The 20,154-nt window shown below is 40.6% G+C and overlaps 1 protein-coding gene across 1 annotated transcript in view; it reads right to left on the bottom strand.

The window, feature by feature from the left end:
* Positions 1–20,154, bottom strand: part of STK3 (serine/threonine kinase 3) — a 285,278-nt gene that overhangs the window by 37,424 nt on the left and 227,700 nt on the right. The window lies entirely within an intron of this gene.

Genomic DNA, 20,154 nt, shown 5'->3' with positions numbered 1-20,154 from the left:
GAAGACTACTTATATGCCTGGACTTCAAAAAACTTTGGCACTAAAGCTAACTAATCCTTCAATTATATTCCCACAAACTTTTTGAAGCATACTTGTAATGTTTGTTTTTGCTTTTCATGGAAATGGAATGGACTTTGTGGGCTGAGAAGTCGTGGAGTCTTCCGATGGCAGCTCAGGGTTGGTTGGCTAGATGTTTGGTAGGAGGACTGATAATAAGAGAGGGCAACTGTCAGGCAGCATCCAAACCTCCCTGTCTTACACCCGCCCTAATCCCTAATTGCTCTGAGCCAGAGTGACATTTCTCCCACTCCCATGGACATGACTTCTCTCCCCATCTCCTGGTCCCACCCCTTCTCTCTTCTTAGAGACTTCATTCCCTTATTCATCTTTGCTCAAACTTCTGCTGTTAGTTCTTTCCTTTTGGCATATAAAAATTCCTATGTCTTTCCATATTTAAAAGCAGAACAAAAGAAAGTAGACAGCTTCCTACATCTTAAGTTCCCCTTTTAGCCATCATCTCAAATCTCTTCTGCTCACAAGAGAAGTAAGAAGTCCACCTCTTCCCCTTGAGGCTTTCCCAGCTTGAAGCAATCTGGTTGTAGACCTCGCCTTCTCAAAAAGGCTGCTGCACTTAAAAGCTGACTTCCTGAATGTCCACTCTAATATCCAGTTTTTAGGTTTCCTATGATTTAACCTTGCTGGGGTTTTTGCACATTCATTTCCTTTTTCCTGAAAAACTCTTCTGCCTCAATATCTGAGACACCACATGTTCCTTCCTCTGTTGCTGTCCCTACAGAGACCCATTTCAGTCAATCTGCAGTCACAACTTTAACTGTAAACATTAAAAAACGGACCAACAACTCTGAATCTCTAGCTCAGCCTGGTGTCTATGAAGAATTCCAATTCTAGATACATTTAGGAAAGGGTATTTACCTGACAATCCCAAACTGATTCATCCTGTTCCACCCTCAAGAGTGACGATTTCTCAACTTGAATGAAGCCATCACATAGAACCCGGCTGTTCAAGGTAAGGCATCTGGAAATTATCTAGAGTCTCGCCTTCCCAGATCTCATCACTAAGGACAAAGAGTGTCTCGGAACCGTCCACTCCGGTCAAGCCACTGCCCTTGTTTGTTTCTTATTTGAAGTATGCCACATTCCAAGTGTCCTTAAGGACTTCTCTCCCTCTGACTGCAATTCCTTGCAACCCAGATTACAGAGGAGATGAGCTCATAATAATTTTTCAAGGGCTCTCAATGATCTAAAAGCTAAACTGTTAATTGCTCTGCATGGCATAAAAAAACCTCCCACCTCCCCAATCTCATCTCCACCACTTTGTAGCTCCATTTCGTGCTCCAGGGACACTGAACATGCGTTCTCAGGCCCAGTTCTTCCACACATACCACAGCATCATTTCTTCCACTTGTCTAACATGTTCTTAACTAGTTCTTAGGTACATAAATTCTTTTACTTTCGCAGGTAGACTTTAGTGTTCCTTATACACTCTCAATTACAGTTTTGAACAGCTTTCTATTAAACAATCATCTATTATAACTGTCTACAAAGACAATTATTTAATTAGTTAAATAATTAGTCAAAACAGTTAATTAAAACAGATATCATAGTCAAGGTCAGTTCTCAGCAAACTATCCCCCTAACTTTAGAACCCAAAAGTCTGTGATTGAAACTGTTTGAGGCCAAGAAATAAGAGATCACTGATTATTTCTATTTTACTATTGCCTAATACAGTAATTAGCACATCAACTTTCAAACGATTTTTAAATTTAGTTTAAATTAGAGATCTAGAACATCTACCTCACATATTTTCCACTGAACAATATTGTTTAATTACTACTAGCCAGAAACCACTTTTGTGGAAGTATAAATATTGAACATAATAGCCATGATCTCTACCCTAGAGGAATTTAAAGTGTGTAGAAGACAGCCATAAATGTAACTCCTGGGGTTGGTGTTGTGACATAGCTGCCATTTGGGACACCCGGCATCCCATGTGGGTGCTGGCTCCAGTCCTGGCTGCTCCATGTCTGATTCAACTTCTGCTAATGGCCTGGAAAAGCAGTGGAAAATGCCCCAAATGTTTCTGCCCCTACCACCAATGCTGGAAACCAGGATAGGATACCTGGCTCCTGGTTTTGGCCTGGCCCAATGCCAGCTGTTGCAGCCACCTGGGGAACGAACCAGCAGATGCAAGGTCCCTCCACATCGCTCCTCCCCAAACCCCAAGAAAAATAAATCTTAAATTTTTCTTTAGAGAAGTAAGATGGTAGAATAGGGTGAGGACACATAAAAACAGACAGAGAAACATTAGCCAGGGTGAAGCAGAAAGGGCACATTCCAAGAAACAGGAGAGGACAGACCAACAGCAGGGAGGCACCTGCAGACTGATGGACATAGAAAAGCAGGGGACACAATGGTGTGGTGTTGCAGTGACTGATACCCCAGCGGCATTCAGCAAGTGGCGATCTGAACTCCACCTGTGGCTGGAACTCCACCAGCAACAAGGTGGGAAGGGAAGTTCACATGGGACTCAGGAGGTGAATCCAGACAAAGAAACTGACTCTCTTGCTTGTTTGTTTATTTGATCAGCAGCAGAGACAGAGCAGCAGATCCCAAACAGGCGCTGTGGGAACAGGGTGAATTTCACAACCCAGACCCCTAGTAGAGCCAAATTGGGTGCCATCATGTGTAGGAAGGTGAAGGCTGGGTCAGGACTGTGCATGCACTAAGCCGGGAGAGAGCTCATTTTGGGCTCAGTGAATTGCAACGACGTGGCATCCTTCAGGTTCCACCCAAAATAGGTCTGAGTAGCTCCCAGGCCTAAGGGCCAGCAGATCAAGAACTCTGTGACATATCAGGTGCCATTTTGTACAGTGTGGCAAAGGCTTTAAGACTGCAGGAATGTGAGCTGTACATGTGCTGAGCTGGGAGTGAACTCACTATGCTCAGTGCATTGGACTGGTCCCACATCGAAAATATCAACTTTAACATCTTAAGACTCAAAATAGGTCCATGTGGCCCTCAGACCTAAAGGCTAGCAGGTTCCCAAAAGAACAGCACTACCAACAAAGTAGCTATTTAGGACATTTGGTGTCTCCCTAATCCTGGGAATTGTGCCAACTAGAAGTGGGAGAAAGGTTGAATAGACAATGGTGCAACAACAGCACGGTATCAGAGGAGGTGGAGTACTGAGCCAGGAGATGGGACTACAAAGACCACGGTGGAAGTCTAACATAAGAGCCCAGATCTAAAACTCGCTGGAGGGAGTGACACAACTGACAGCAAACAAAGAGCCATGTACCAACAACAATAAGTAAAACTGAATTATAGACATGTAGGTGACACAGCTTAGAAACTTGCCCTAAGGAGAAGAATCTGCTAACCAAAAGCGCAATGATCAAGAGCAAAAGAAGAGAGAAAGGCACAATGAATATTACTGAAGACTACACTGCAAAGGAGCAAAAGCTTCTATTACCCTCAGAGTTAATTGAGGAATACATCAAGAAAATTTGTTGATTGCAGGAAACAAATCTAACCAACAAAGATCAGCGGAAACTATATCTCATGGATTTTGATGTTTTTGTTTTTAGTTTCATTTCTTCAAAACCCTTTTTTCTCTCATTAAATTCTTCAGTGACTCATAGATCATACCGTAGCATCATTTTCTTTAAGAAGGTTGTTGATTTTCATTTCTTCAGTGACACATTAGTTATTCAGCAGCATGTTATTTAGCTTCGTGGCATCACTAATTTCCTTTTGTTTTCTTCCTCTTGTTGATTTTGTTTTGTGGCTTTTCATTTAAAGGGATGTATAGTAACTATGTAATGGAGACTATCATATCCAGTGGCATGTTATTTAACCGCATGGTATTGTACATTTCTGTTTTTCTTCCTGTTGTTGATTTTGTTGTGGCTTTTCACTTGGGGGGATTTATAGCGACTGTATAGTGGAGACTGCCATGGATGTGAGGATATGGTGCAATATGCATCTCTACTTCTGAATAGAGGATGGACTTCCGGTGAAACTGCTGCATGTGTCTTGATGATAGGGTGCTAGACTCTCTGCCATTGTCCATGACGGCAACAATGGACTTACAATTGTTTATGAGGAACTATGCTGTCATAATGATATGGGAGAACTCAGTGTGTGTGTGTTGGGGGGGGGGAGTTTGGGGAGGGGGCAGGGAAAATCCCAGGGCCTATGGAACTGTATCATAAAATGATAACAATAAAAAAAGAAAAAATTTTCTTTAAATATTTATTTTACTTGAAAGAGTTATAGAGAGATGGGAGAGACAAAATGAGATAGAGAGAGAGAGAGGGATCTTCCATCTGCTCATTCACTTCCCAGGCCGTTGCAATGGTCAGGGCTGGGCTGGGTTGGGCTGAACCTCCTCCAGGTCTCTTAACATGATTTAGGGGTCCAAAAACTTGGATCATCTTCTGCTGCTTTCCAGTCACATCTTCAGGGAGCTGGATAGGAAAGGAGCATCTAGGACCCACTTGGGATGCTGGAGTTTGAGCCAGCAGCTTGACTTGCCATGTGACAATGCCGGCCTCAAAAGATCCATCCATGCCTCCTTCCTTCCTTCTAAGATTTATTTATTTCTATTGGAAAGGCAGATTTTTACAGGGAGAAGGAGAGACAGACAGAAAGCTCTTCCATATGATGATTTACTCCCCAAAATGGCCTCAACAGCCAAGCTGAACTAAACTGAAGCCAGGAGTCAGGAGTTTCTTCTGGGTTTCTCAGTTGGGTTCAGGGTAACAAGGACTTGGGCCATCCTCTGCTGCTTTCCCAGGCCAGAAGCAGGGAGCTGGATCGTAAGTGGATCAGCCAAGAAATGAACCAGCATCCACATCGCATTATGTGTTGCAGGTGGCAGCTTCACCCACTATACCACAATGCCAGGCCAAATAAATCTTTTTAAAAAAATAGTTTCTTTTTTTTTTTTAAGATTTATTTGTTTTTGCTGGAAAGTCAGATATACAGAGAGAAGAGTCAAAGAAGATCTTTCATTTGATGATTTACTCTCCAAGTGGCTGCAACAGCCAGAGCTGAGCCGATCCGAAGCCAGGAGCCTGGAGCCTCCTCTGGGTCTCTAACGTGGGTATAGGGTCCTAAGGCTTTGGGAATCTTCCAGTGCTTTCCCAGGCCACAAGCAGGGAACTGGATGGGAAGCAGGGCTGCCGTATTAGAACCAGTGCCCACATGGGATCCCAACACATGCAAGGCAAGGAGTTTAGCCACTAGGCTACTGCGCCGAGCCCTAAAATATAATTTCTAAAGTGTATAATGAGAGCTGGACAAGAATCTATAGAACGACTTATTAGAAGACCTTTTTTTTTCCCTTGAGGGAATTTATTGTAAACAGTGCTTACAAAGACAGGTGGATGAAGACTGTGATGATGATGTTCGAGAATCCAGGGAACGGAAGCACAGACAGCACAGGAAGTAGAGCAGGTGGCAAATGATGCGGGCCCCAGGATCCCACCTGCGAAGGTCTCCCAGGAGAAATGCAAGCTTTGGATTCCTGTTACAACTTCAAACTTTCTCCATGAACCAAACCATCAAATAAAACACCTGTTTTTTTAAAAGCTCAACATTCTCACATCATAAAGAGAAAGAAAAAACATATTTCAAATAAAACACTTCCCGGGCATCATAGCCTTCAGTGTGACTAAGCCTGGAGGAAAGAGATTGGGCTAGAGCTGCTTTCCTGCACATCTCGAGGCTGTGCAAGAATGAAAACAAGCAGGATGTTACTCTCCAGGGTGATCACAGCTCCAGCATGATCTCAGCTTGCCAAATATAGTACAACTTCACTTGTGAAACCCAAGGCATGCATCGTACCTTTTTTTATTTGGGACAGATGACTAGATTCTAATCTCTCCTGGTTTTCCATTCAGATGAGCCCTGCATGTGTGATCATTCCTAAATATTGTAGGTACATTCTTCTGAAAGTCTATGATATTTTAATTGAAAAGTCATGGACAGCAACCGAGAGGAGCTCTGACCATGCGAAATGTTTTATAAACAGTTCCATGTGCACCGCTCATCTGGAGTCTCACTAGAGATGGATAATGACCTTGTATTTTGTACTCATTTACTCCGAATTAGCCAAACCTTCTGTTTTTAATTACATACTTAATTCACCTAGCATGGTCTAATTACAGAAAACAAAACATCATTTAAACAAAAGGTGGCCTTGAATTTAATCTATCAAAACACCAGTTAGTTTTAAAAGTTTTTAGTTCTTAACAAATTGCCAAGACATGCAATAGCAATTTTCCAAATGTGATCATACGTTTTTATAGCGGCAGATTTACTCCATAGTCAAACATCTGCATACACTTTGAAAATTTGATGTGTTGTCCTATTATTAATGCAAATCTGCTTAGATTTTAATAGACCTAAAAATTTTAAAGTTGAAGTTCAAACTACACAATGATCTTTAAATATCCAAGGGCATTCTGGCCTTGAAATGACAAATTGCCATAACCATGGCTATTTATTTACAAAACTGACCAAAACTCCTAAGAATCTCATGTGTGGAATTTTTCCTAAACACCCACAGTATAAACCAGCAGTTCTTCTCTTTTTGCTCCTTTTCCAATCTCTCATCACAATAAAAATACAGAATGCAGAAAATGCTTGCAAATGAGATAACTGAAAGGTGACATGTATGCAGAGCATGTGAATGGTCTTACAGCTCATGGAAAATACATATTACGAAGAAAACTATGCAAGGGCTTAAAATTTTTTTGTAGTAAAACAAACTAATTTTCTAGTTCCATATTCCATCAACTTTTTTGAAGTATTCTTATATAAGGAACTCTTTTAACTCCATGATAAAAAGACTAACTAAATTTATAAACAGGCAAAATATCTAAATAGAATGTCTCCAAAGATATGAACATGGCCAACAAAAACACAAAGGAAGACCCTCAGCGTCGAGAGCCATTAAGAAATATAAATCAGGGGCTGGCACTGTGGCATAGCTGGTTAAGCTGCTGCCTGGGATGCGGCTGTCCACCACCCGCCCCCAGACCACCTCATGTCCCTAGCTGATAATCTTCCAATCCAGCTTCTTGGTAATACACCTGGTAGGACAGCAGAAGATGGCTCAAATATCTAGGCTCCTGCCACCCACATGGGAGATCTAAATAAGCGCTGGCTCCTGGTTTCAGCATGGCTCATTCCTGCCTGTTGCAGCCATTTGGGGGAATGAACCAGATCAAAGACCTCTCTCTTTCTCTCCCTCCCCCTCTCTTCCTGTAACTGCACTTTTTGAATAAATGAATAAATTTTAAATTAAATATCTATGCGAGAAAAATCACAACAGAATATTAGTAATGTTCCTACACAACACAGTAGCAGTAGCTAAAGAAAAAGAACGATTGGCTAAGAAAAGGCCACAAACCTATGATAGAGTGACTTCAACCTAGTAAAAGGAAAAAGTAGCCATCTATTAAAGAAGGAACAAGCCTCGCAGTATGCAAAAGATAGGAAGGAACAGTAACCAGACTGAGTTAAACCTCAGGCGGGCAGGGGAGTTAAGCGTTGGGGCTTAAACATTTTATATATGTTTAAAAAGAGGCCTCACTCACTTTTTTCCCCCTTTATCTTCCCTTGTGAAGTTCTGGACTAAAGCAGGGGTGGAGGAAATGCCTGCCATGGAGTTCTGCTCATGTGGCTGCAGCCTGGAGGGAGCAGGTGCAGGTGGTACGGGCTGAGCGTGGAACTCCACATAGGAAAGCTGCTGCATGGAAAGAGACCCACAAAGTAGTACAGGTGTTCCACTGGGCATTAACATCTCACCTCCACTGTGAACCGTGTGTCCTATACAGAGTAGGCCATGGCCATACCCTTCAGGAGATTCTCTTCATTAATCATTATTTCATGCTACTCTTAAAACTTGTCTTTGTCCTTGTTTACAGCATTAAGGAGGACCTTTCTGAACTTAAAGGGTTGATGAACCAGGGGTCAGTGTTGTGGCACAGTGGATAATGCTCCTGCCTGCAATGCTGGCATCTCATATGGGTGCCAGCTTCTGTCCTGGCTATCCACTTCCAGCTCCCTGATAATGTACCTGGGAAAACAATGGAAGATAGCCCAAGTGCCTGGATCTCCGCATCCATGTGGAGACCCAGATGAAGCTCCTGGCTCCTGGCTCCTGGCTTTGGCCTAATCCAGCCCAACCCTGGCTGCTCTGGCCATCTGGGGAATGAATCAGCAGATACAAGATTTTCTCCCCCTCTCTCAGCTCTTTCAAATAAGTAAATCTTTTTTTATGATTTATTTATTTTTATAGGAAGGACAGATATACAGAGAGGAGGAGAGACAGAGAGGAAGATCTTCCATCTGATGATTCAGTCCCCAAGTGGCTGCAATGGCTGCAGCTGAGCCTATCCGAAGCTAGGAGTCAGGAGCCAGGAGCTCTTCCAGGTCTCCCATGCAGGTGCAGGGTCTCAAGGCTTTGGGTCATCCTCAACTGCTTTCCCAGGCCACAAGCAGGGAGCTGGATGGGAAGCAGGGCCACTGGGATTAGAACCAGTGCCCATGTGGGATTCCACGCATGAAGACAAGGACTTTAGCCACTAGGCTACTGCACCTGGCCCCAAATAAGTAAATCTTAAAATGGTAATAATAATTGAGAGAGAGAGAATTGAGGAGTTGTAGTCAGGTTCATTGATAACTTCCTTGTAGTAAAATATACCATAGTAAAGGATCAGTCTCCACTTTCTGAGCTTTAGTCAAATCTGACCCAGCTGACTACTTCCTTAGCAATTGTGATTAAGGATCTTAAGATCATACAACGGGTACAATATTCTGAATTGTCTGAGTGGGTCCTAAATAGAATAACAAACTATTTCTCTCTGGGGGAGAGAGGAACATTTCAAACAGGCAAAAAAATCTTGGCTTCCATGAACCTTCCTTTGGAAGTATGACTCTTCTGAAACCCTGATTTAGCCCTGTAAGACTTAGTTTGGCTTTCTGGCCTTTGGACCCATAAAAGAATCAATTTCTATGGTTTTAAGTTAGTGAATTTGAGGTATGTTCTTACAGCAGCCACAGAAAACATAATACCAATGCTTTTTGCCTCACAGTGAGGTCAGGATGTGATAAACCCATTGGAGGTTGAAGATATTGTAAACTGACAAATCATGTAATATACACGGTCAACTGAATGCCCCAGCTTAGTGACACAGCACATGGCAGCATGTCACTGGTTTCCCCTGTGGGCACGTGCCTAACCACCAACAGGGCTCACTGTTGCTGCCACATGTCACAGCACAGTAGCAGGCCACCAATCAGAAGGCCAGGAAAATATCAAACTTCAAAGTCTGGCTTCTACTTAATGAGTATGACTTTCATACTACTGTAGAATTGAAAAATTAGAAGTCTAGGGCCCAGCAGTGCGGCCTAGTGGCTAAAGTCCTCGCCTTGAACGCCCCGGGATTCCATATGGGTGCTGGTTCGAATCCCGGCAGCCCCACTTTCAAAAAAAAAGATTGATTTATTTTTATTACAAAGTCAGATATACAGAGAGCAGGAGAGATAGAGAGGAAGATCCTCCGTCTGATGTTTCACTCCCCAAGGGAGCGCAACGGCTGATGCTGTGCTGATCCGGAGCCGGGAGCCAGGAACCCCTTCCAGGTATCCCACATGGGTGCAGGGTCCCAATGCATTGGGCCGTCCTCGCCTGCTCTCACAAGCCACAAGCAGGGAGCTGGATGGGAAGTGGGGCTGCCGGGATTAGAACTGGCGCCCATATGGGATCCCGGGACGTTCAAGGCGAGGACTTTCGCCGCCAGGCCACGCCGCCAGGCCAAAAATAAATAAATCTTTAAAAAATATAAAAATAAAAAAAACTTCATAAAAATTTAGAAGTCTAATCGCCGTCAGGTGGGAACCATTAATAGATTTTGGTGCTCGGAAATGAGCTGGTGATGTCACAAACACCTAATGACAGGAAAGTGGCTTTGGTACTGACAGTGGGCAGAGGCTGGATGAAATGTGGGGTGTCTGACAAAAAAGGCCTAGATGGCTTTAGGCTCAGTAGGAACCTGGATGTTACATGCACCACTGGTGACAGCGCAGAAGGAAGGGAGCAGGACAGTGCAGAAACCCTAATTCATCTTGGAAGATACAAATATCATCATTATCAGAATCACAGGAAAATACCAAGAATAAAGATAACATTGATGAGGGTTTAGGAAAAGATGAGAAAAATTTTATTGGAAACTGATTCTTTTAAATAGATTTACTTCTTTGAAAGGTAAAAAGGAGAGAAAGAGGCCTTCTGTTCATTGGCTCATTACCCAAATACCTGTAACAACCAGGTCTATGCCAAGCTAAAGCCAGGAGCTGGGAACCCCACCTGGTCTCCCAAATGGGTAACAATGGCCTCAGCACTTCAGGCCAGCTTCGATTGCTTTCCCATGTGCATTTGCAGTATACTAGGCCATAGGTGGAGTAGCTGGAATGCAAACCTTGCACTCCAGTTTGGACACTGGATGCAACTAGTGGCTTAACCAGCTGTGCCACAACATGGGCCCCCAGAAAAGTGTCTGTTATTACACAGTGGCCAAATTCTACAGCCTTCTCTGGTGAATTAGCAAGAAGCTGGGGGGCTGGAATGGTAGCCCAGTGGCTAAAATCCTCGCCTTGTAAGCGCCGGGAATCCATATGGGCGCCGGTTCTAATCCCGGCGGCCCTGTTTCCAATCCAGTTCCCCGCTTGTGGCCTGGGAAAGCAGTTGAGCATGACCCAAAGCTTTGGGACCCTGCACCCATGTGGGAGACCCAGAAGAGGACCTGGTCTCCTGGCTTCAGATCAGTGCAGTTCTGGACATTGCGGCCACTTGGGGAATGAATCAACAGATGGAAGATCTTCCTGTCTATCCTCCTCTCTGTATATCTAACTTTCCAACAAAAATAAATATTTTAAAAAAATGTTGAATCAGAAGTAGAGCCACAGGATTCAGATGGGCACTCCACTATGCTACGCTATGCTATCCCAAGTGGCAGCCTAACCTGATGAGCCACAACATTGGCCACCGAGTCTCATGACTTCAAATACTGTCCATACTCTGATGACTTCCAAATTCGAAACTATAGCTTCCTCCTGAGCTCCCACCTTGCATATACAGCTGTTTGCTCAACAGACACTTGGATGTAGAAAAGGTATCCTACTGTTTAATCTCAATCCCTGATCCTCACTCACCCAGTACCTACCCAGTCTCCCAAACCTAGTTACATGCAACTGCATCTTGAGTGTCTAAACAGTAAACTTTGGACTAGTCCTGAGCCTTCTGTTTCTTTTATTCCCACATGAAACCACAAAACCTCATTTGCAGGTATTTTCAAAATTACCAAGAACATGACCAATTCTTATTACACTTGATGTTATTCATCTGCATGATTTCTTCTATTTTTGCCACACTAGATTGTTTCTAAGATGTGACCATAGCCACCTCTTCTTTACTCAAATGAAATTTTATCTCAATAGCCACTTACTTCTTTCAACATAAACACTAACATCTTCACAGTACCTTCACTAACTTACTATCTTGTCCACCCTGACACTTCTCCAACTTCTCCCTTGCAACTCCTCAAGAGAGAATGGTTCTAGCCATTCAGCTCCTCAAACTAATGTGTTCTTTCACCATTTTCCTGTCACAATAAAGAAGCTTTCATTCCGCTGCAATGGCTAGTCCCTCTACTGGGAACATTTCTTTCAGCAGATGTAGACATGGCTGATTCCCTACCTGCCCTGTCACCTATTTCATGTCTTTACCTAAATGTCTCTCTCAATGAGACTCTCCAATCCCTCTGTTCAGTACTACAAACGCTTTCTCAGTAACTGATCCCATTAGCTGCCTCTTTCTCTCCCCACAGCATTTGTCACCTTCTATAATACCATTTGATGTACTGCTAGTTTTAGCTGTTGATTGCGTTGTCCTTTGGAATACATGCTCTGTGAAGGTAGAGACCTTTGTCTGGCTTACTTATCAATATATACTAGCATCTGCAGCAGTGTCAGACACATACTGACTACCTTTGGCTACTCTTGATTCTGTGGCTCTATATAATACTTAGAAACAACATGTCAAATTCTAAAAAGAAAATCATTATGACATTGTTGAATTCACTCTGAATAATGATCAAGGTTCGTCACCAGCATCTCAATCCCATGTAGTTACACAAGTTAAAAATATAGAACAGAGGGCCCGGCGGCGTGGCCTAGGGGCTGAGGTCCTCGCCTTGAACGCCCCCGGATCCCATATGGGCGCCGGTTCTGATCCTGGCAGCTCTACTTCCCATCCAGCTCCCTGCTAGTGGCCTGGGAAGGCAGTCGAGGACGGCCCAATGCTTTGGGACCCTGCACCCACGTGGGAGACCTGGAGGGGGTTCCTGGTTCCTGGCATCGGACTGGCGCGTATCGGCCCATTGCGGCTCACTTGGGGAGTGGATGATCGGACGGATGATCTTCCTCTCTGTCTCTCCTCCTCTGTGTATATCTGACTTTGTAATAAAAAAATAAAGCTTTAAAAAAATATAGAACAGAAACTTTTCTTAATCACAGAAGAATACACAAACATGACTCTCTTTATATACAATCCAAAAGTAGATAATAAAATATTGTTTAAGCATATATCTGGTTGGTAAAATCACAATGGAAAAAACTAGACTAAATGTGGCAAAATCAAGGCTAATGGATATTTCAGAGGGAGGGGAAGGGGGACATGAGACAAGCTTCCAAAGAACTATTACAATACCTTGGGTGGCATATAATTGGATGGATATGTAGTTATTCTTTTATTTTTTTAAGAATCTATCTATTTTTAGTGGAAAGGCAGACAGCGATAAGAATAAGCAGAAAGATCTTCCATCCGCTGGTTCACACCCTAAAATGGCTAAAATGGCCAGAACTGAGCTGATCCAAAGATATTTTAAAATTATAAAACTGGATAATCATAATTACCTAATATCCAATGCATAAAAATCTATAGTTTGAGAAACATACATAATAAACCTGATTGAAAGGTTACTCAGAATAAAGTCCCTAAGCACTCTGACAAAACATTTGTTTTAAAAAAATTCACTGATTTTTTAAAGCTATAAGGATGTACTATATTTACAAAAGCATAATAGATATATCCCAACGATGTATACAGTTATCAAATTTTTAAAATGTAATATCAGTACATGCAGTTTTACATTAGAATGGAATATGTGAGATTAGGACTGTTCAGGAATACTCAAGTTGTGTGGTCATTTTAAACAGGATGCCCAGTGACTAGCAAGCATGGTTCTACGGCAATGTGGCTGCCCATCCAGAAGGAAGTTGTCATTCCAAACCAGATCCAAGCAAAATAACAGTGTCACAACACAGACGGCTGCTCAGCGTGAACCAGGCTCCTGACAGGTAGCTATTATGTATTACAACTGACTTCCAATATACAGGATATAGACATCACTACCCAGGTATTTAAGGTACTGAAAAACTCACTTAAAAATACATTCAGACTCCAAAATCAGACAAACAGTGCCTCAGACTGTGGGGAGAGGAGGGTCTTGGGACAAAAACGTGAGCAACTGCCAGTGGGTACAGAGATTCTTTTGGGAGGAAAGATGCAAATATTCTAAGTCGATTACTGTGCTCAATGTGTGACTGTGTATATATATTCAGCAACCACTAAACTGAGCTGTACATTTTAAAAGAGCACACATTATTGATTGTCTGAATATTATCTCAAAGTTGTTACAAAATTTTAAAAAATATTTCTGGATGATGTTTTTATTGAAGAACAAGACATAATTTGAAAAAAACTATGGTAAACAAACTTAAAGTTCATAGTAATTTAGGGCTAAGAATTACTACCTCTGATAAAAGTTAAAGTGAGCAATATTATTAGTACACATATTCTTTGAAAGGCTTTCAATAAAATATTTTAACCATATGGCCTTGATCTCTTTTAAGAAGTAAAAGAATTAGGAAAGGTCAATGTAAAAACTAATGATGCATTCTTGTATACCTCAAACGGAGTCAATAAAAGCTCAGAGGAATGGGGCTTAAAAAATTGCTCAAAGTCACACTTGATTTTCTCAATCAAGTAACTAGTTTTTTTCTAATCATCTTCAGGTTCTGTTGTTTTGCTTGTTTGTTTGTTTTTAAATCTAAGAAGTTTGCTTAAAGATCTAACCTATTCACATATGATGAAAGCAAGCTTGCAGAAACGGAAATAATTATAGGAACAACCACTGTACCCTGTGGCAATATACGATGGCCCAAGTAACTGGGTTCCTGTCACTCACATGGGAGATCTGGATGGAGTTTCTGGCTCCTGGCTTCCATGCGGCCTAATGTTAGTTATTGTGTGCGTTTGGGGAACAAATCTCTCTCTTCACCTCTTAACCTCACTCTGTTACTTTATCTTGCAAATTAATATATCTATAACTGATAATAATAATGACAACAATGCAATAAAAATTAATGATGTTTTTAAAAATCCTGCTGAAAGTTTATTTGAGATACATAATGTTTATGGACATTTATGTAAAATCATTTCTTTTGATAAAAAATGAGTTCTCTACTTAGAAATTTTACAGGGTTCAAGATCAGGGTATTCTGCTAAATAATAGCTCAGAATAATTGAAGGAAAGGTTTGAAAAAGAAAAGCCCTAGGCTTCACAATGAATCCTGTCAATAATGGAATCCAGGTTATTCTTGTGTATATATATAAATCAAAGCAGAAACTGGCAAAATGAAAGAATGAGCTTGATACTCATTATTCTAATAAATAGTGAACTTCCATAATAGAAAAAGGATTACTAGGGACACTAGATGCCATTTCTTAATGCTGCTATTAAGTGTTATTTAACAGTCAGATCCAATTTAATGCCTAATCTAGAGGCACACCACAAATATGCAAGACCTATTTTCATCTATGTCAGACGGCAGTTACGTATGTTATTTTTCTCCTTTCAATTTTTTAATCAGTTTTGCAAACAGAGAATTTTACCAGGTCAAACAGCCTGAATGTCCCCACCCTCCACACAAAGACTTTCCTTCTTTAAAAAAATAAAAAACTATAAAATTCTAACTAGTTACAAGGATTATTCTTATTAATGGTATTATTAACTAGTATCCTTCTGAACTATAATATATAATACTTTAAGTCTAGTTTTCACACAGTGAGAATGAACACTGAACAAATAAGAAAATGCCAAACAGACTGATGGTAAAAATGGAGAATTAAAAAGTCCTATTAAGAGCAATTCATTCTTTGCTAAGTTTAAGAAGTTAGCTAGCAGTTGGGGTGGGAGCAAGGCTGTCTGCTTTTATATGAAAAACATACGGTTTTATGGAGTGGTGAACCAGCTCACTGTGTTAGGCACTAAGGACTATTAACTACATAAAATAAAGAGGCAAAAAATTTATTTAAAATTTATTTATTTATTCTAGAATTCAAAAATAAATATAAATGTATAATCAGGATCAAATATTTTAAAATATTTTCCCTTATAAGAATGCTAATTGAGGCAGTTTCATGCACAGGAAGCTAATTATATGAAGTACATCAATATGAAATTGAATAAAAATATGAACTACATTTTTTGAAGACTTCTGTTCCTTTTTTGAAAGATTTGTTTTAGAATTCCTAATACATTATAATAATAGTAGCTTAGAAATGACTCAGGGAAATAAATGAATACATAAATATCATTCACTGTCTTTGGGAAATATTTTACCAATGTGAACACACACAAACAGAACCTGAAAAGAAAGGCTTAGGGTTTTATAAATAGTTCCTCTCTCTTTGTAAGTTGCTTCTGTTGTTTGATGATAATTTTAAATGTTAAAATAAAACAAGTCTTCCCTAAATTACAAAATAGGGGTAACTTTAAATGATTCTTCATTTAATTTAGAGAAAATGCATCAAATTGCTAAACTAATATGCTAAACAAATATGCATGATACTATTTTTAATGTTTTAGCTATGAAGCAGAAACTGGAATTAAAAAGCTGACATACCTATTATATATAAAAATAGCCTTTAACTTACATGTTGATTTTTTTAACTTTGAGAACACTGAAAACAAAAGAGATGATGGTAATTTATTGGCCTTAATTTTCCTAAGTGCCTTACCATGGGTGTAGTGCAGTAACATAGTGGTTAAAGTCCTTGCCTTGCATCCGCCAGGATCCAATATGGGCACTGGTTCATGTCCTGTCTGCTCTACTTCCCATCCAGCTCTCTGCTTGCAGCCTGGGAAAGGTTCCCTGCTTGGGACCCTGCACCTGTGTGGGAGACCTGGAAGATGCTCCTGGCTCCTGGCTCCGGCTATTGTGACCCTTTGCGGAGTGAATCAGCAGATGGGAGATTTTTCTCTTTGTCTTTCTTCTTTCTGTAAATCTGACTTTCTAATAAAAATTAAAAATAAATCTTTAAAAATAGTTCATGGAAAACTGAAATACTTTGGTGCAAAAAAAAATTGAAGTTCATGTATAGTTTCAACAAAATCTACACTTCCCAAAAATTTTCTGAAGACCCTTTCATATACACCCATGGTTAGATAAACCCAGTTTCCTTTGCTCTGCTTCTGCTATACCTCTCTTAAATACAGGATTTCGTAGAAATTCACTTTTGCTAACTATCTCTTCTTACTTCAAGGTTTTCTTTGGTTGGTTGTATGTATGAGGGTGTATCAACAGGTTTGTGAGAAAATAAAATCATAAAATACTCTAAGTTTATTTTGATGGAAAGTAGTTTTGAATCCATACATAGTTTTTTTTTTTAAAAGAAATGTATTTAGAAGGCAGAGAGAGACAGATACGGAGGTTACCCAAGCTGACTTACTCTCCAAATGCTTGCAGCAGCTGGGGCTGGACCAGGTTGAGACCAATCCGGGTCTCCTATATGTCTGGCAGGGATCCAACTCATCAAGCAAACACCTGCCGTCTCCCAGGGTCCACATTAACAGGAAGCTAGACTCAGATGTAGAGCTGGGTCTCAAACCTAGGCACTCTGGTATGGGGTTGGCGGGGGCGGGGGAGTCCCAAGCCTCACTTTAACCACTATGTCAAACACTCATTCCATGCATAAGTTTTTCAGAACATTAATTTCCAAGACCTTTTAGGCTCCTTCATATGCACATATTTCAATGCTTTTTAACATAAAAATGCATGTATTTTTAAGATTTATTTACTTATTTGAAAAAAGAGTGTCAGAGAGAGCAAGTGATTTCTTTAAACTACTGGTTTACTTCCAGCTGGCTACCACAGAGAGAGCTGGGCCAGGCTGAAGCCAGGAGCCAGAGACTCCATCTTGGTCTTCCACATGGTTGGCAGGGACTCAAGCATTTGAACCACTTCCCCTGCCTTCCCATGCACATTAGCAGGGAGGTGGATCGGAAGCAGTGTAGCTGGGACTCAAATTGGCACTCCATATGGGATGCCAGGATTACATGTGGTGGCCTAATCCACTGGGCCATATGCCATCTCAAAACTTGTATGTAATTCCATTTTTCAACAAACTTTTGGAAGTATCATATGATATCATATGATTTATGGACCAGATATATGCAAATTTATGGTTCCACCCTGCATTTTCTAGATAGTGTACACTCCAGACACTGCAAACTTAATACATCTACAACAGAACTGACCAGGCCACCCTCTTCATCCAGTCTCTAAAACCTGCTCTTACATTTTGGTCTATTCTTTAAACAATGGCAACAGCATTAATCTAATCCTCTGAATCAAAAACCTTCTTTCTTACTCCCCTATGCATATCTGCTTATCAGATCCAGATAATTCCACACGATCTTCTGGATTACTTCTTGAATACAGCTTGCATTCTCTAATTCTACTATCTTTCCCTTAATCCACTGTGACATTTTCAACAGTAAAATCCAGTTTCCCTAGGTCTCCAGCGTATACAATTCCTACGCTACACTTGGACACTAACAAAAAATCGATAGAAGTCATTCCCTTTGCAAAAATTCAGCATTAGCTATCTGCTTCCCACAGGCATAGGGGTTAAATGCATGCCAGATGCTTTAGTTTGGCAGTTAAAGCTCTTACAACCTAGGTCACTCCTGCCTCATATCCAACACTACTTTGTTCAGCAGACATCACTGCCTTTAGTTTACGTTCTCTGGTTCAGCAGAAATGTCCGTAAAAGCCTTCTGTGCAGCCCTTTGGCCTGCTTCGTAGCTGAACCCCCACTTTATTCTCATGGTTTTTGGTTTTGTTACCACCCAGAGTTCAGGTTCATTGCCAAGATTTACTCATCTACTCTTTCTCTTGATTAATGACTTTATCTTCTGGCTCAAGCTGACTTCTTCACTAAATGCTTAATAACAGTGTGATTGTAAGTAGTACAGAGCCAACTTTAAAATCAGATTTCCTGGGTTCAGATTTTGGCTGTACTGTATATAAGTGATTTGGACCACCAAACTTAATTTTTATGCGTATTCATCTTTCCACTGTGAAAAAGGGCTAAGAACAGGGCTTTATATACAGGATTTTCTGTGCTGTCAGAAAAGTTGAAATTACTCAACACATACAAATATGTCAATATTAACAAGCTATTTTTTTAATTGACACTTACTGGTAAGAAAAACTCTTGAGTCACAAAATCATACAGGCAAATTTCACAAACCAGTCTGAACTAGTCAGAAAACGACATTAGGTGCAAGACTTTCAGGCCTAAAGCAGCTTCTTGTCATGACTCACAGCAAACTGTGGCATAGCAAGCCAGGATAATGGTGCCTCAAAGCTTGAATGTGGAGTCAAGCGGCAAAATGGAAATTCTTACAGCTGAGAGTAACTGAAATCAGACAAAGACACTCACAGATGGACTAAGTTCCAGAAACCTCTTTTAAAAACGGCAAGTGAATTTCTAGCATACCCCAAAAGTTGCTTTTAAATAAAGGATACAATAGCTTAACAATTTTGCCAACCCTGATAAACAATATTTTTCCTGGAATATTATATCTATGATTCTGTCGTAAAGCAAGTGGAAAACTGGAGTGTATTTACAGCCCTTAGCTACAATTCATTGGTTTCTACAGCCAAGGAGGAATCCATGTATGTCTTATTTTTATATGTGTTCCATAGAGATGCTAAGAGAAAATTACCATTCAGAGCAAGGACAAGAATGATTAAAAGTTTAACACCCCAAATAGGGCATTTTTAGGAATTTGTGACATCACTGAGATACTAACGGATTAGTTAATTTCTTTTCATCAAAGAGCACTGCAACTAAAATGATTACTTTAGGTCTTTCCTCCTTAGCAGATAATCCACAACTGACTCATTTAATTTACTGACTCCAAGAATATGGCTAGTTATTAGTTTCTGCATATTTATGTGTTTCTAGCCTTAACTATTAAGAAACTCAATTTCCACACTAATATTAACACACAGAGTTTTTAATAACTGAGTAGAAGGCCCATGGAAATAGATCCCATACTCTTAACCTAGGCTACTGAGCCACCTTAATCATTAACAACAGTATCCTGCATTTCACTTTTCAACATGCATTATTAATTCATGAAGGGAAAAAAAATTTTTCTTTGTTGGGGCTGGCATTGTAGCACAGCAAGTTAAGTTGCCACTTGCTACACTGGAATGCTGCTTTGTGTACCAGAAGCTTCACTTCCAATGTAACTCACTGTTAATGTACCTAGAAAGACAGAGACAGATGGCCCAAGCATGTGGGTCTCTGCCACCTGTGTGGGATACTCTGATAGCCTCCTGGCACAACCCTGGTCCAGCCCTGGCTGTTACAGCCATTTGAGGAGTGAACCAGCAGATGGCCCAATCTCTGGACTGCCCTGTTCCCCAGCCCAATTACCTTTCTGTCTCTATCACTCTGTCTTCCAAGTGATACATAAATAAATCTTTTAAAAAATGTATTCTTTGTTAAGAACCATACAATGTATCTTTATAATAATTCAATTAAGGCATTTTCCCCAAGTTACTTTTTATCTGTTACAGTGTATTACATTCATTTGACATCCTCTTCTCCTTATCTCCTTAAGATCTGCCTGTAACTCTGGGAGGAAAATGTTTCTACTATTGCTGAACAAAATGGTAAAACAATACTATTTGGTTTTG

This window comes from Ochotona princeps, chromosome 9 (assembly GCF_030435755.1).
Source record: "Ochotona princeps isolate mOchPri1 chromosome 9, mOchPri1.hap1, whole genome shotgun sequence".
Taxonomy (NCBI): Eukaryota; Metazoa; Chordata; class Mammalia; order Lagomorpha; family Ochotonidae; genus Ochotona; species Ochotona princeps.
This window is presented reverse-complemented; position numbering and strand designations above follow the sequence as displayed.